General features: G+C 40.9%; 1 long non-coding RNA gene across 1 annotated transcript in view; it reads right to left on the bottom strand.

Annotated features, from left to right (window-relative positions):
• Positions 1–14071, bottom strand: part of LOC138978507 (uncharacterized) — a 102372-nt gene extending 88301 nt beyond the window's left edge. Inside the window, exon 1 of the long non-coding RNA XR_011459708.1 lies at positions 13191–14071. This is a non-coding gene — a long non-coding RNA (uncharacterized lncRNA). The remainder of the gene's footprint in view (positions 1–13190) is intronic.
• Positions 14072–16431: the final 2360 nt, after the last annotated feature.

The following is a 16431-nucleotide window of genomic DNA, read 5'->3' as shown; positions in this document are numbered from 1 at the left end:
CTCAGTGAATGAGTCTGAAACATGACAAATGGGGATCAAGACACACGAATGGTGATTACCCTTTCAATCGTTTTTGTGTCCACTGTATAGTTCGACACATCGCGGTTCCAGGAAACGTTTCGTTTTGTCTCGAAGTAAAAGTTCCATAAACTAACCTTTCATGCTGTTGCTTTTCTTGTTTCTGTTTGTCTAATGTTTTTTTTATGGAAGAATGCCCAGTTTTATAAGTTGACAAAGCAAACACATCATTAGATTTCCGAAACGTTATCAATAATATGTGGAAAATAAAGCCCTGTGGGCTATCCCTCGGGAGTGTTTGCCTGAGGTGAAGTTGCATCCGAACCCTTTTAGCACCTGCTGGGTGATTTCTTCAGAAGAAATGGCCTGAAATAATGCAGTTCTTGAACACCTGAGACCATGTGATAAACTCAGTGAATGCGTCTAAAACATGCCACATGTGATCTGTAATTCACACACACACACACACACACACACACACACACACACACACACACACGCGCACACACACACACACACACACACACACACACACACACACACAAACTCACATAACTCATAATATAAACACACACACACACAAACTCACCCACACACACGCGCGTGCGCGCACACACACTTACACGTACGCACGCACGCATGCACGCACACACACATACACACACACACACATACACATAAACACACACACACACACACTCTCACACACACTCACACTCAAACACACACACACACACACACACACACACACACACACACACACACACACACACACACATACACACGTGACATGCGCGCTCGCACACACAGAGCTGGCATGTTTCGTTTATGCCGCACTACTAAATAAATGCAAAAATACAATAGAAACATAAAAAAAATTGATTTTTGAAAGTTCGTTTTTTGCAGGGGTAAAAATGGCCCGATTTGGGGAATGTTTTTGGAAACGTCCCATATCGAAGCTATGCAAATGTTAAGAGTTCTATATCAGTCACACTCTCCACATTCACATTACCTCTGTCTGTTGCAGCTCTCGCTCCAAGAGAACGGTAAAAGTAGCAGCTGGTAGATAACCGAAGGCAAAGATCAGAGGCCAAATGATATGCGCAATGGAACCTCCATTCATTGACTCACTTCCGCTTCCGGGTAGCAACCAAATTTGGGGCGCAATGGTGATGAAAATCCCAACCAGCACGGCAATGGTGCATCCAAATCTACGAAGACTCAAACCTGAAAACCCATTGCTCACTTAAAGGTACATTTCTTCTTGTGTAAGCAATCATGCTCACCATCACAGAACTGTCCAGGCTTTCTCGTGTGGTAACATCATACTTTAACTTAAGCACATGCCAAAAATCAGCATGCGCTCTCTGCAGAGTCGGAATTTACATTCATTTTTTGTTATCTGTGAAATGAATTCCATTGAAATGTACCACTCTGTACACGGAGCGGTCCAGCTGTTGATTTCTGTGAATATCCAAGTGGAACTTAGCTTGAAAAGTCTGGACAGATTCATGTCGGTGCACATGATCACACACGAGCGGCACTGTATCTTTAACAGCAAGAATAATTATACAAACGTATTAATGCCTAGTGTAACTCCTAGGAGTGTCTGGAGTAACGTGTACTTGAACTGCTGAACGTGTCGCTTGTTGTTTGTGACTGACATTATGTTCTGTCTTCGTCTTTGTTTCAGTCGCAGCAATTTGGGAATTGTGTACATTTAAATGTTTCGATAAACTACACTGTAAGTGGTTCTCTCACTTAAATGATAAGTCGAACTAAAATAATCTCTTTTTGTCTTATTATTACATTTAGTCAAGTTTTGACTAAATGTTTTAACATAGAGGGGGAATCGAGACGAGGGTCGTGGTGTCAGTATATATGTGTGTGTGTGTGTGTGTGTGTGGATGTGGGTGTGTGTGTGTGTGGGTGTGTGTGTGTGTGTGCGTGTGTGTCTGTGTGTGTGTGTGTAGAGCGATTCAGACTAAACTACTGGACCAATCTTTGTGAAATTTGACAGGAAACATGAATACACGCATGCAGGAAAAAAAAAATGGGTAGCGCCGTATATATGGCAGCTCGCTTTCCCCGGGGAGAAAGCAGCCCGAATTTCCATGAGGGTAACCTCACTGGACTATAAATCTTATCCAATCCAATCCAATCCAATCCAATGAGAGGTCCTGGGAATGATATCCCCGGACATTTTTTATTTTTTCGATAAATACCTTTGATGACGTCATATCCGGCTTTTTGTAAAAGTGAGGCGGCACTGTCACACCCTCATTTTTCAATCAAATTGATTGAAATTTTGACAAAGCAATCTTCGACAAGGCCGGATTTTGGTATTGCATTTCAGCTTGGTGGCTTAAAAAATAATTAATGAATTTGGTCATTATAAATCGGAAACTTGTCATAAATATTTTTTTTTTTAAACGATCCAAAAACAATTTCATCTTATTCTTCGTTATTTTCTGATTTTAAAAACATATAAATATGTTATATTTGGATTACAAACAAGCTCTGAAAATTAAAAAATATGAAAATTATGATTAAAATTAATTTTCCGAAATCGATTTAGAAACAATTTCATCTTATTCCTTGTCGGTCCCTGATTCCAAAAACATATAGATATGATATGTTTGGATTAAAAACAAACTCAGTACGCTAAAAAGAACAGAGATACAGAAAAGCGTGTTATCCTGCTCAGCTCGACCATTACCGCACTATTCTGGCTTGTCGATTTCACTGCCTTTGCCGCGAGCGGTGGACTGACGAAACTACGAGTATGCGGTCTTGGTGAAAAAATGCAGTGCGTTCAGTTTCATTCTGTGAGTTCGACAGCTTGACTAAATGTTGTTATTTCGCTTTACGTGACTTGTTATGTTGTAAGCATGATATTTTTCCAATGTAGTTTCATTATATTCCTACAGGTTTGTTCCAGTGTTTTCCTGTTAATAAGCGTTTTCCTGTCTGTCTGTCTGTTTGTCTGTCTGTCTGTTGTTTGTCTGTCTGCCTGTCTGTCTGTCTGTCTGTCTTCCTGCCTGCCTGCCTGCCTGCCTGCCTGCCTGTCTGTCTATCTGACTGTCTGTCTGGGTGCGTGTGTCCTTTATTCTTTGATCAGCGCATGTATAACAACATACACAGTACTCTTACCTTTACGCAAGATAAGCAGCCGTAGAATGATAACAAATGGAAGCCTAAGAGTGCTTAACACTGCTTGAAGATAAGGCGGTGTCCTTTCTGGCAAGCCTGCGAAAGAGATGATTAGTCCTGTCGCGGCGTAACACACACCTACTGCGATCACAGCCCGCCATTTGCCAACGGGAAGCCACGTCACAACGTTGCCCGAAAGCGCTTGAAGCAAGTTAGTGAAAATGAAGAACACAACAGGAAACCACAGACTAGCGTACACAATCATGATAAAAGAATCGCCTCCCGCCATTTTCGTACTTCCGGCGTATACCGGAAGCATGACGTGAAAAGCAGCGAATCCCAAGACGTACATGACTGAGATGAAGCCAATTTCAATACGCTTGAAGGCACGGACAATGCTGGAATATCCTGCTGCTGCTGGGGATTGTTTGTTTGTGGGTATCTTTTGCTGTGAAATGGTCCCATACACTGACTCGGGCGGTGTACTGATTCCATTTCTGTCCTCCAGTTGGAGCGCCTCTAAGTTGTCCATTGTCGATGATATTCCCGTGCGTCGTTTTTGTCTCGATATGGCGAAAGAATCGTTGGGCAATATTTTCTTTCTGCAACAAGCGTTCAAATCTGAGTGTTTCCAATAGATGTTTGCCAGATGACTTGTTTTATACATTATTCTAGTGTAGATATTTAAAGGGGCACACTCCTTTTCGGTAAAAAACCCATTTCGGCTCACCATGTAAGATCTGGCTATGCTTTTTACATGGGATAAGACCATCCCTCCACTTGGTCACATAACTTCTTCTTCGTTCACGGGCATAGACTCCCACGTTCACTCATGTTTTTAGCACGAGTGGATTTGTAAGTGTATGACCGTTTTTACCCCGCCATTCAGGCAGCATACGCCGATTGCGGGGGAGGCATGCTGGGTATTTTTGTGTTTCTATAACCCACCAAACTCTGACATGGATTACAGGATCTTTTGCGTGCGCACTTGGTCTTGTGCTTGCGTGTACACACGAAGGGGGTTAAGTCACTAGCAGGTATGCACATAAGTTGACCTGGGAGATCAGAAAAATCTCCACTCTTAACCCACCAGGCGGCAGCGACCGGGATTCGAACTCCCGACCTCCCGATTAGGAGGCCGACGTCTTACCACCACGCCACTGCGCCCGTCAAGGTACCCGTCACATACCAAAAGTCAACCCCCTGACTGCTTGTTGCAGTGTGCTGGATTTTGTTTTTGTTTTTTGGTTGAATAAGTTTCTTTACACACACAAAAACTCAAATGGATTTTACATAATAAATAATAAAAACAATTCGGAGTGGACTGTTCACAGAGAGCACATAGGCTGTTGATGGCAGTGTGCCTTTCAATGAAGCGACCATTTAGAGTTATTTTCACAAAAAAATGTTCCAATGCAAAGCCGCTGTAGACACACAAAAACTACATGTATTACCTACGTACATACTTTTGTTGTTCGAATCTTCTTCTTGTTTCTTATATATATATATATATATATATATATATATATATATATATATATATATATATATATATATATAGATATGCACATCTTAAAATGTACCTTCCCCCCCTTCCAGTGAAGACACTCTTTTAAATCAACACAGATCCGTGGTCCACAACTTTGTGTTTGATGAGCGCATCTTTAAATTAGACACACACCAAAAATCTACAACATAGCTGCTCTCGGTTTACAGTGACGTGTTCTGCTGGATTAATTTCTATGTCAACATGGGCATCAAATTACAAATCCACTTTTAATAGGAACCAGCTTACACATGTTACATAGCCACTAGTGAATTAACAGAGAGAAAAATAAAGAACAAGTCGCGTAAGGCGAAATTACAACATTTAGTCAAGCTGTCGAACTAACAGAATGAAACTGAACTCACTGCATTTTTACAGCAAGAGCGTATACTCGTAGCATCGTCAGTCCACCGCTCGATGCAAAGGCAGTGAAATTGACAAGAAGAGCGGGGTAGTAGTTGCGCTGAGAAGGATAGCACGCTTTTCTTTATCTCTATTCTTTTTAACTTTCTGAGCGTGTTTTTAATCCAAACATATCACATCTATATGTTTTTGGAATCAGGAACCCACACGGAATAAGATGAAATTGTTTTTAAATCGATTTCGGAAATTTTATTTTAAGAATAATTTTTATATTTTTAATTTTCAGAGCTTGTTTTTAATTCGAATATAACATATCTATATGTTTTTGGAATCAGAAAATGATGAAAAATAAGATGAACGTAAATTTGGATCGTTTTAAAAACAAATTAATTTTTTTACAATTTTCAGATTTTTAATGACCAAAGTTATCAATTAATTTTTAAGCCACCAAGCTGAAATACAATACCGAAGTCCGGCCTTCGTCGAAGATTGCTTGGCCAAAATTTCAATCAATTTGATTGAAAAATGAGGGTGTGACAGTGCCGCCTCAACTTTTACAAAAAGCCGGATATGACGTCATCAAAGGTATTTATCGAAAAAAAAACCCAACGTCCGGGGATATCATTCCCAGGAACTCTCATGTCATATTTCATAAGATCGGTCAAGTAGTTTGGTCTGAATCGCTCTACACACACACACACACGCACAGACAGACAGACAGACAGACACACAGACAGACAGACAGACAGACACACACACATACACCACGACCCTCGTCTCGATTCCCCCCTCTACGTTAAAACATTTAGTCAAAGCTTGACTAAATGTAAAAACGGTCATATAGGTTTTCCCATCCATGGGAGGTAATCGGAACCGACCAAACAGACTGAGCCAGTAGCGCGACATGTGTCGTGACAACCAGGTGACAGTATACGTAAAGTAGCGCGACATATGTCGCGACAACCAGCCTAAGGGTTAGGAACCAGCTTGACACACTTCGTATCTAGGGTTATAGGGTTACAGTTATTTGTGTATAAGTGTACAAGCCGAAACATGCTCGCATACCACAGAGAGACAGAATGACAGAAACACACACACACACCTAAAGTGTGGATGGTTACCTAAGAGGCGGCACTGGGTGTAGTGCCTTTCTAGTGCACTTGCACTACAACAGCACTGGGTGCAGTACTCGCTCCGGCATCGAAGAATTTTGCACTAAAAAATGCACAAAATTTGACCTATTTCGTCGCCTATAGAGGACGGAAAGAATGTCATTTTGAACATTGTTATGACATTCTTTCCGTCAAAAAAGTCAATTTAACGGTGTCAATTTAACCATAAGGCAACCATCCACACGTGTGGACGGAAAGAATGTCATTTTGAACATTGTTATGACATTCTTTCCGTCAAAAAAGTCAATTTAACGGTGTTAAATGAAGCGACCATCCACACAATTAGGTTGCCATCCAGAGTTTAGGTTGCCATCCACGTGTGGATGGTTGCCTTATGGTGATTTAGGCAACCAAACCTGTGGAAACATGGGTACACACACACACACACACACACGCACACACACACACACACACACACACACACACACACACACACACACAAACACACACACACACAAACACACACATACACACACATACACACAAGTAGACACAAACACACAACTAGAGACAAACACACAAAGACACGCACATACACAGAAATATGCACGGATGCAGGCGCACGCACGCACACACAAAGACACACACAAGCACGCATGTAGGAACACACACATACACGCACACACACGCGCTCGCACGCACGCAAATACACACGCACACACACGCACGCACGCACGCACAAGTGACAGACAGACAGACAGACATAGGGGAAGGATGCCTAATATGGATCACTTCTTGTTTCTTGCTGATAACTAGCTTGGTTTTGTGCGAAGAAGTTTCATCTTGTGTTTGGTAGTCCTTCTCTCTTTAGTTAACTGTTAGGCCTAATTAGAACGAATAACCTTTGATAGACATTCAACAAAAATTGGATACAGAAAAATTCACAAATGGTCCATATTAGGAGCCTGGGAGCTAATATGGACTAGTAAAGAGAATCACTGTAAACAGCCCCCTATACTTAAAAAGAAAACCTGATACAACTTAGTGTGCAAGTCAGACTAATTCAGATATCCTTTAGATTTGTCTGTTTCGGTTTGATGAGAACATTATTTGAAGCACAATTGGTAACAAAAGAAATGTATCAAAAACATAGAGCAAATATGTATTACTAATAGTATAAGTTACACCTCCGTCCATCCATGGTATCCTGGGGAACTGTTCCGCACCATATTCGTGTGGAGCGACGTGTTCCGGTTGTAGATAGTCGCTATTTCTTCACTTGCTCTGGATCGCGCGCGAATGTACGTTGTGCACACAGCCGCAAAACAGACAAAATAAGGCTTATCTTGTCATGTCTGTAGTGCAGGCGAAAGAAAATGGCATTATGGGAACGTTTACATGTTCTTTAGTAGCTCAGATGATAATAATTGCAAGATACAGAGGAACACATTTTGGTTCCGAATTGTTCCCGATGGGCGTGCTGTGGATTGCTTCAACATTTTGAGGATCGCATGCTGTATTGTTGAATGCAGCTAACATAGCGCAAGGCGAGTACAGCGCCTTCTGTTTAATCTGTAGCAAGCACATATATAATCCCAGTGACATTTGAGATTATCTATTTCTAGACGAAGGGGAAAAATGAAGAACCAGAACGTACAAGTAAGTTCTAGAACCAAACTTTCGAATTTTCTCAGGAAAGGGAGGTAACTTAAGTCATAAAGTGTTCAAGTCATAAAGAGGGAGAATGATAGTCAGAGAGAGAGAGAGAGAGAGACAGAGAGAGAAAAATAAGTCGCGTAAGGCGAAATTACAAGATTTAGTCAATCTGTCGAACTCACAGGATGAAACTGAACGCATTGCGTTTTTTCACCAAGACATAACAGCTTCGTCAATCCCCACTTTTGCCGTGCAACACGAAGTGAAATTGACAAGCCAGAATAGCGCAATAGCGTATTGCGGTAAGCAGGAACGTAGGGGAAAGGCCCTAATTACTGGACGGGCGCCTAATAACGGACACGCGATATCTCAGAAATAGGAGGTCACAACAAATTTTTGTTTGCGAAAGATCGATTTTAATGACGACTATAATGAGCAAACAATCAAACTAATTAACTAATTTTTAAGCTTTCGAGCTGCAATGCAATTCCATAGTCCGGACTTCATCAAAGATTGTTTGACCACAATTTCAACCAATTTGGTTGAAAAATTAGGGCGTTACAGTGCGGCCACAACTTTCACAAAAAGCCGGATATGACGTCACCAAAGACATTTATCAACAAAAACAAATGTCGATATAACGATATGATACCCAGAAACTCTCATGTACAGTTTGATGAAGATCGGTTTAGTAGTTTTCTCTGAATCGCTCTTCACATACACACACACAGAGACACACAAAACACCTCTTCTCGATTCCCAGTCAATGTTAAAGCATTTATTCATAACTTGACTAAATGTAACAAGTCGCGTAAGGCGAAAATACAACATTTAGTCAAGTAGCTGTCGAACTCACAGAATGAAACTGAACGCAATGCCATTTTTCAGCAAGACCGTATACTCGTAGCATCGTCAGTCCACCGCTCATGGCAAAGGCAGTGAAATTGACAAGAAGAGCGGGGTAGTAGTTGCGCTAAGAAGGATAGCACGCTTTTCTGTACCTCTCTTTGTTTTAACTTTCTGAGCGTGTTTTTAATCCAAACATATCATATCTATATGTTTTTGGAATCAGGAACCGACAAGGAATAAGATGAAAGTGTTTTTAAATTGATTTCGACAATTTAATTTTGATAATAATTTTTATATATTTAATTTTCAGAGCTTGTTTTTAATCCAAATATAACATATTTATATGTTTTTGGAATCAGAAAATGATGGAGAATAAGATGAACGTAAATTTGGATCGTTTTATAAAAACATTTTTTTTATACAATTTTCAGATTTTTAATGACCAAAGTCATTAATTAATTTTTAAGCCACCAAGCTGAAATGCAATACCGAAGTCCGGGCTTCGTCGAAGATTGCTTGACCAAAATTTCAATCAATTTGGTTGAAAAATGAGGGCGTGACAGTGCCGCCTCAACTTTCACGAAAAGCCGGATATGACGTCATCAAAGACATTTATCAAAAAAATGAAAAAAACGTTCGGGGATTTCATACCCAGGAACTCTCATGTCAAATTTCATAAAGCGAACGACGAAGAAAAAGAAGAAGAAGAAATTTCATAAAGATCGGTCCAGTAGTTTAGTCTGAATCGCTTTACACACACACACAGACACACACACGCACATACACCACGACCCTCGTCTCGATTCCCCCCTCGATGTTAAAACATTTAGTCATAACTTGACTAAATGTAAAAAGGCAAGCGGAAACAATACTTACATTTGAGAGCTCAGACTGGAAATCTTCTCCGAGACACCCGACCTGTTACGTGCTTTAATATACTCGCAGCGGAACTTAATAATAATAACTAGACATTTTTAAGTGCCTAGCCTATGGCTCGATCTAGGCCCTTTACAAAAGAACATAATTATACAGAATAGAACAATTAAATGTACAACCAACATAAGACAACTTGCGCACCCGTCAGTTGGGAAACGATTTTTTTCGCCTTACACGTCGCAGAATTCAAAAGTAGGCGGTGACTGGATAAAATGGTGAAACAATTGTCTTTGACCCCGAATTAACGATAACGCTTAACGCCGTTACTATTTAAACCGGGTGCGTATCGCTAGCGCTACGTGTCATTTGTGCTACGTGTCATTTGTCCTACGTGTCAATTGTGCTAAGTGCCGCTATCGCTACGTTGATTAGAGCTACAAATAATTTGTCGATGAGTCGCTATCATTCGTCCATTATCACTACCGTACGTGTCGACAGCACTACATCTTTTAGCGCTACGTGTCATTATCGCTACGTGTCAATACCACTACTTACTGACGACTCTCTCTTTCTCCTTTTTTCTCTCGCTCTCACTCCTGGTTTGTGTACGTGTATATGTATGTCGGTGTATGTGTGTGCGTGTGTGTGTCTGTTTGAGTGTGTGTGTGTGTGTGTGTGTGTGTGTGTGTGTGTGTATGTGTGTGTGTGTGTGTGTGAGTGTGTGTGTGTGAGTGTGTGTGTGTGTGTGTGTGTGTGTGTGTGTGTGTGTGACTCTCTATCTCTCCCTGTCTACGTCTCTGTCTGTCTCTGTCTGTCTGTCTGTCTGTCTGTCTGTCTGTCTGTCTGTCTCTCTCTCTCTCTTCCTCACTCGCTCGCTCGCTCACTCTGTCTCTCTCTCTCTGCCTCTCTCTCTCTCTCTGCCTCTCTCTCTCTCTCTCTCTCTCTCTCTCTCTCTCTCTCTCTCTCTCTCTCTCTCTCTCTCTCTCTCAGACAGTTCTTACAAACACTAGAGCATCGAGCATGCAAGCTGTAGATTACGGTGTACCACAAGGATCGGTATTAGGACCTCTGCTCTTCTCAATATATGTTAATGACCTCCCCCTTTATATTCAACATTTATGTGAACTTTTTGCAGATGATACCACAATTCACTCCAGTAACAAAAATTTAACTCGCTTATCAGAATCCCTCCAAGGAAGTCTAAACCAGCTGACAGAATGGACTGACCTAAATCACATGTCTCTTAACCCAAAGAAAACCAAATATATGATAATTACAACTAGACAAAAACGACAGAATTTTACCTCAACTGGTCCCGATTTAATGATTGACGGCAATATAGTGGAAAAAGTCGACCATCACAAAGTTCTAGGTGTCCACATCGATAACAACCTGTCTTGGTCAACTCACATTGAACAACTTAGTAAATTAGTGTCAAAGAAAGTGTACCTCTTATCTAGAATTAAACACTTCCTTAATTGTCAAGCCAGGAAGTTATTTTTCACTGCTCATATTCAGTCTCTTATTGATTACGCATCCACTCTATGGGACTCTGCAAGTGATAATTCCCTAAAGCTACTCAGCAGATTACACAAAAGAGCGCTAAAAGTAGTATTACTCAAACAGACTACTCTCACCGACTCAGACTACATCAACATAGGGGTCCTACCTCTAAAGTCAAGAATGAATTACAACAAAGGAATAATGATGCATAAAATTATGACAGAAAATGCACCCGAAACCATTTGTTCAAAGTTCTCTTTGAAGAATTCGCACCACTTTATAAAACTAAACACTCCTCTTCCTAGGATAGACCTATTTAAATCAAGTCTTGTTTATTCAGGAAGCAGCCTCTGGAACGCTCTTCCGAACGCCCTGCGGCAAACCACCAACACGGATTCTTTTAGAACCAAATATTCTTTCCATTTAATGAACTCTATGAACAAATAAACTTGATTGGTATGTTCTCTTTGTATACAGTTGTTCATTATCGGAATTATGGTTTATTGTGACAAAATCACTAAGATTTGGCTCTGTAATACATTGTTTTGCTGAGCTAATGTATTGTTGGGTTACTTTCCGTTTATCTTCATTGCTTTACACCCAATTTTGAACACTACCTTATGATCTACAATGCTTCTACATAATGCACTTCATGTACATAAACTTATATGTTCTACCATTAATGTTTTTATGTAACCTTTTTTTTCTTCTTTTTTTTCTTTCTCCCTAGTCATAGTTATAGTAAAATAGTTTAGTCCCTCTTTAGGGCGAGGGCCAGATGCAAAAAAGCATATCTGGGGCGGGGATATAGCTCAGTCGGTAGCGCGCTGGATTTGTATTCAGTTGGCCGCTGTCAGCGCGAGTTCGATCCCAGGTTCGGCGGAAATTTATTTCACAGAGTCAACTTTGTGTGCAGACTCTCTTCGGTGTCCGAACCACCCCCCGTGTATACTACATTGGGTGTGCACGTTAAAGATCCCACGATTGACAAAAGGGTCTTTCCTGGCAAAATTGCTTAGGCACAGTTAATAATTGTCTACCATACCCGTGTGACTTGGAATAAGGCCGTGAAAGGTAAATATGCGCCGACATGGCTGCAATCTACTGGCCGTATAAAATTTCATCTCACACGGCATCACTGCAGAGCGCCTAGAACTGTACCCACGGAATATGCGCGATATAAGCCTCATTGATTGATTGATTGATTGATCTATGCTTATTCTTGTCACCCTCGAAAAATAAAGATTTGTCATTGTCATTGTCATTGTCTCTCTCTCTCTCTCTCTCTCTCTCTGTGGCCTTAATATAATAAACCATTCTGAGTTCTCTCTCTCTCTCTCTCTCTCTCTCTCTCTCTCTCTCTCTCTCTCTCTCTCTCTCTCTCTCTCTCTCTCTTATGTTATGTTCGTTTGTATGTATGTTTTTGTTTGTTTGTTTAGTCTGTTAATCGTTTGTTTGTTCGGTTGTTTGCTTTTTATTACTTCTTTGATTCATATTGTAACATTTTTTTAAACGTATTGTCATTAGATTAAACCCTCCCATGGGCGAGGGCTGGATGTAAAAAACCCACCTGTTTGATAATGCCATTACCCTCGTTAATAAAGAATTTGTCTTTGTCTTTTCTTGTCTTGTCTCTCTCTCTCTCTCTCTTTCTCTCTCTCTCTCTCTCTCTCTCTTTCATTACACACACACACACACGCACACGCCCACGCACAAACGCATACGTACCCACGGTATCGTACACACAAACTCACACACGGAAAAAACCATCCGTGTATGTATATACAGTATCATGCGAGAGAGAGAGAGAGGTAGAGAGGTGGGAGGGGGAAAGAGCGAGAGAAGACAGAAAGAGCGAGAGAAGACAGAAAGACAGATGGAGAGAGAGAGAGGGGGAGGAGAGCGGGAGAGACAAGGAGAGAGCAATTTTAAAGAGGTACAGAGAAAGAGCCATTGAGAGGTGCAGAGAGAGAGCGAGAGAAAGAGAGAGAGAGAGAGAGAGAGAGAGAGAGGGGGGGGGGGGGAGGGAGAGAGAGAGAGAGAGAGAGCTCAGAATGGTTTATTATACTAAGGCCACAGACTCATATACAAACCACGGGGGATGGGGGAAGAACAAAATCAAACAAGTCGCGTAAGGCGAAAATACAATATTTAGTCAAGTAGCTGTCGAACTCACAGAATGAAACTGAACGCAATGCCATTTTACTCGTAGCATCGTCAGGCCACCGCTCATGGCAAAGGCAGTGACATTGACAAGAAGAGCGGGGTAGTAGTTGCGCTAAGAAGGATAGCACGCTTTTCTGTACCTCTCTTTGTTTTAACTTTCTGAGCGTGTTTTTAATCCAAACATATCATATCTATATGTTTTTGGAATCAGGAACCGACAAGGAATAAGATGAAAGTGTTTTTAAATTGATTTGGACAATTTAATTTTGATAATAATTTTTATACATTTAATTTTCAGAGCTTGTTTTTAATCCGAATATAACATATTTATATGTTTTTGGAATCAGCAAATGATGGAGAATAAGATAAACGTAAATTTGGATCGTTTTATAAATTTTTATTTTTTTTTACAATTTTCCGATTTTTAATGACCAAAGTCATTAATTAATTTTTAAGCCACCACGCTGAAATGCAATACCGAACCCCGGGCTTCGTCGAAGATTACTTGACCAAAATTTCAACCAATTTGGTTGAAAAATGAGGGCGTGACAGTGCCGCCTCAACTTTCACGAAAAGCCGGATATGACGTCATCAAAGACATTTATCAAAAAAATGAAAAAAAACGTTCGGGGATTTCATACCCAGGAACTCTCATGTCAAATTTCATAAAGATCGGTCCAGTAGTTTAGTCTGAATCGCTCTACACACACACACACACACACACACACACACGCACACACGCACGCACACACGCACATACACCACGACCCTCGTTTCGATTCCCCCTCGATGTTAAAATATTTAGTCAAAACTTGACTAAATATAAAAAGCAAACCACACACCAACAACAACCATGAAATACATACGTGGTGAAAAAGGAGAGAGAGCGAGAGAGAGAGAGAGAGAGAGAGAGAGAGAGAGAGAGAGAGAGAGAGAGAGAGAGAGAGAGACACACACACACACACACACACACACACACACACAGATATACACAGAGACAGAGACAGACAGATCCGACAGACAGCCATGCAGACAATATATATACACACTCACACGCAAACACAAAGGGAAGTGTCTGCCGTTTGAACATGTAGTATAGTGCTATCGACACGTAGCGCTATCGACACGTAGCGCTACAGTACATTGGTTTTTCAAAAATAGTGATATCGACACGTAGTTCTATTGAGACGTAGTGATAATGGCACGTGTGAATTGTGGCAATAGCACTACGTGCCGATAGCGCTACTGTTTTTGGCAATTTGTGTCGATAGCACTACAGAAAATAGCGCAAACGATACGCAGCACAAATAACACGTAGCACTAGCGGGACGCACCGATTTAAACCATACTGTTGGAAACGTGTATGCATCCACAGCTTCACACGTCGCACAATTCAAAAGTGGGCGGTGACCACACTGACAGGTGAAACAATTGTAATTGACCCTGACTTAACCATACCTCCGTGCTCTTGCAAACCATTTTGGAGAGAGAGAGAGAGAGAGAGAGAGAGAGAGAGAGAGAGAGAGAGAGAGAGAGAGAGAGAGAGAGAGAGAGAGAGAGAGAGAGAGAGAGAGAGAGAGAGAGAGAGAGAGAGAGAGAGAGAGAGAGAGAGAGAGAGGGGGGGGGGGGGGGGGCGTAATCTCAGAACTTTATTACGAAGGTTCGTATAACCTGACGTTCACCTGTAAATTCACGATACGCGTGAACTTCATAGACGAGTCAACTTTAAAGATGATTTGATTTATGTTGCTTTTTGCCAGTACTTGACTCCAGATCTCGACAATCTAAAAACGCATTTTCTGCCAATAACTTTCGATAGATAGAATTAGATCAACGCGACCAAGTCACCACTCGGACGCTTAAAGAGAATATATATAACCAAAGAAACTTTCTCAAATCGCCTCAAGAGCTATACTGTTCAGCTTGGGGGTTGTTATTTTGTGACCACACACCAGGAATACCTTAAAAATAATCGTTTGAGCGCTGAGTTACTCATATTGATAACGGCTGTATTTTGAATAGGAATCCCAGACTGTAATTCTCATTGTGACGCAGTTTGTACGACTCCTAGTTTTCGTCCTATCTTTTGACCCTGAGCATTCCATGCGATAAATCCAGAAATACAGATTTAAAATTGTGCCGAGAGCACAGAGTTTTTTTGGGGGGTTGAATAGATGACAACACACACGGAGAAGGTTTTATTGCAGAGATATTGCATGCGTTAGCTAGACTGTAGGTTTGACTTCCTCAATCCAACGGTCTTTATCACCTTTGACGAATGGGTACCTATGAAAACTATATAAATAATGATGACGACCGGAAGTCTGGACTGCTGACAGGAGTGCTGGACACTGCAAACCGCTCGCTGATTAAACTTGATTTAATTATATGGCATAGTTTTGGAGCAGTTTTGAGCAAATCATTGCAGGTGTTTCTAAATTAAAGTACAGCGAGTGTCCCTTGAACTTTTGAAGATCCATATCGTCAAAAAACTTTCCTAAATGGCGGCTTAGACAAACATCCGTCTGGAGAGCACGAATCCTTATTACCACAGAGCTAGATTCTTGGGTGTTACCATTGGTAAAGAGTTGAAATGGCAAACTCATTTGAGTCAGTGATATTTGCAAAGTAGTATCAACGAATTTGCACCTGTTATAAAAATTAAGGCATTATGCAGATTCTGAAGCACTCACAATGTTCTATTACATAGTGGTTTTTGATAGATTTGTTTGAATTTTTATTTCAGTCATCGGTGGTAATTTCTGCTGTTGATGTCTCCGTCGTTATTTCCGTTCTTTCATGTGGTTGTTTGATAGGGGTCGTAGTTGTTGAGTGTTTCTGCCAAGTGGTGTACGTCGCTGGGGCTGTTGATTTTGTCGTCACAGCTGTGTAGGGCATCATGTACTAATGGTATCCAATTTGTTTAGCCATGTTTAAACTTTTTGTGTGTTTATTTATTTTCTTTGGTAGTGGTTTTTGATGGATTTGTTTGAATTTTATTTTAGTCATCGGTTGTTATTGCTGCTGTTACATCAACATTATGAATTTTACTTTAGTCGTCGGTTGTTATTGCTGCTGTTGATGTCTCCGTCGTTATCTCCGTTCTTTCATGTGGTTGTTAACCTTCACCGGATCACGCGTTGGACTACACAGTCCGGATGATGTGGGTCGTGTACGACGCATACTTGC

This window comes from Littorina saxatilis, linkage group LG10, assembly GCF_037325665.1.
Source record: "Littorina saxatilis isolate snail1 linkage group LG10, US_GU_Lsax_2.0, whole genome shotgun sequence".
Lineage (NCBI taxonomy): Eukaryota > Metazoa > Mollusca > Gastropoda > Littorinimorpha > Littorinidae > Littorina > Littorina saxatilis.
Note: the sequence above shows the minus strand (reverse complement) of the source record. Positions and strands in the feature narration are given on the sequence as shown.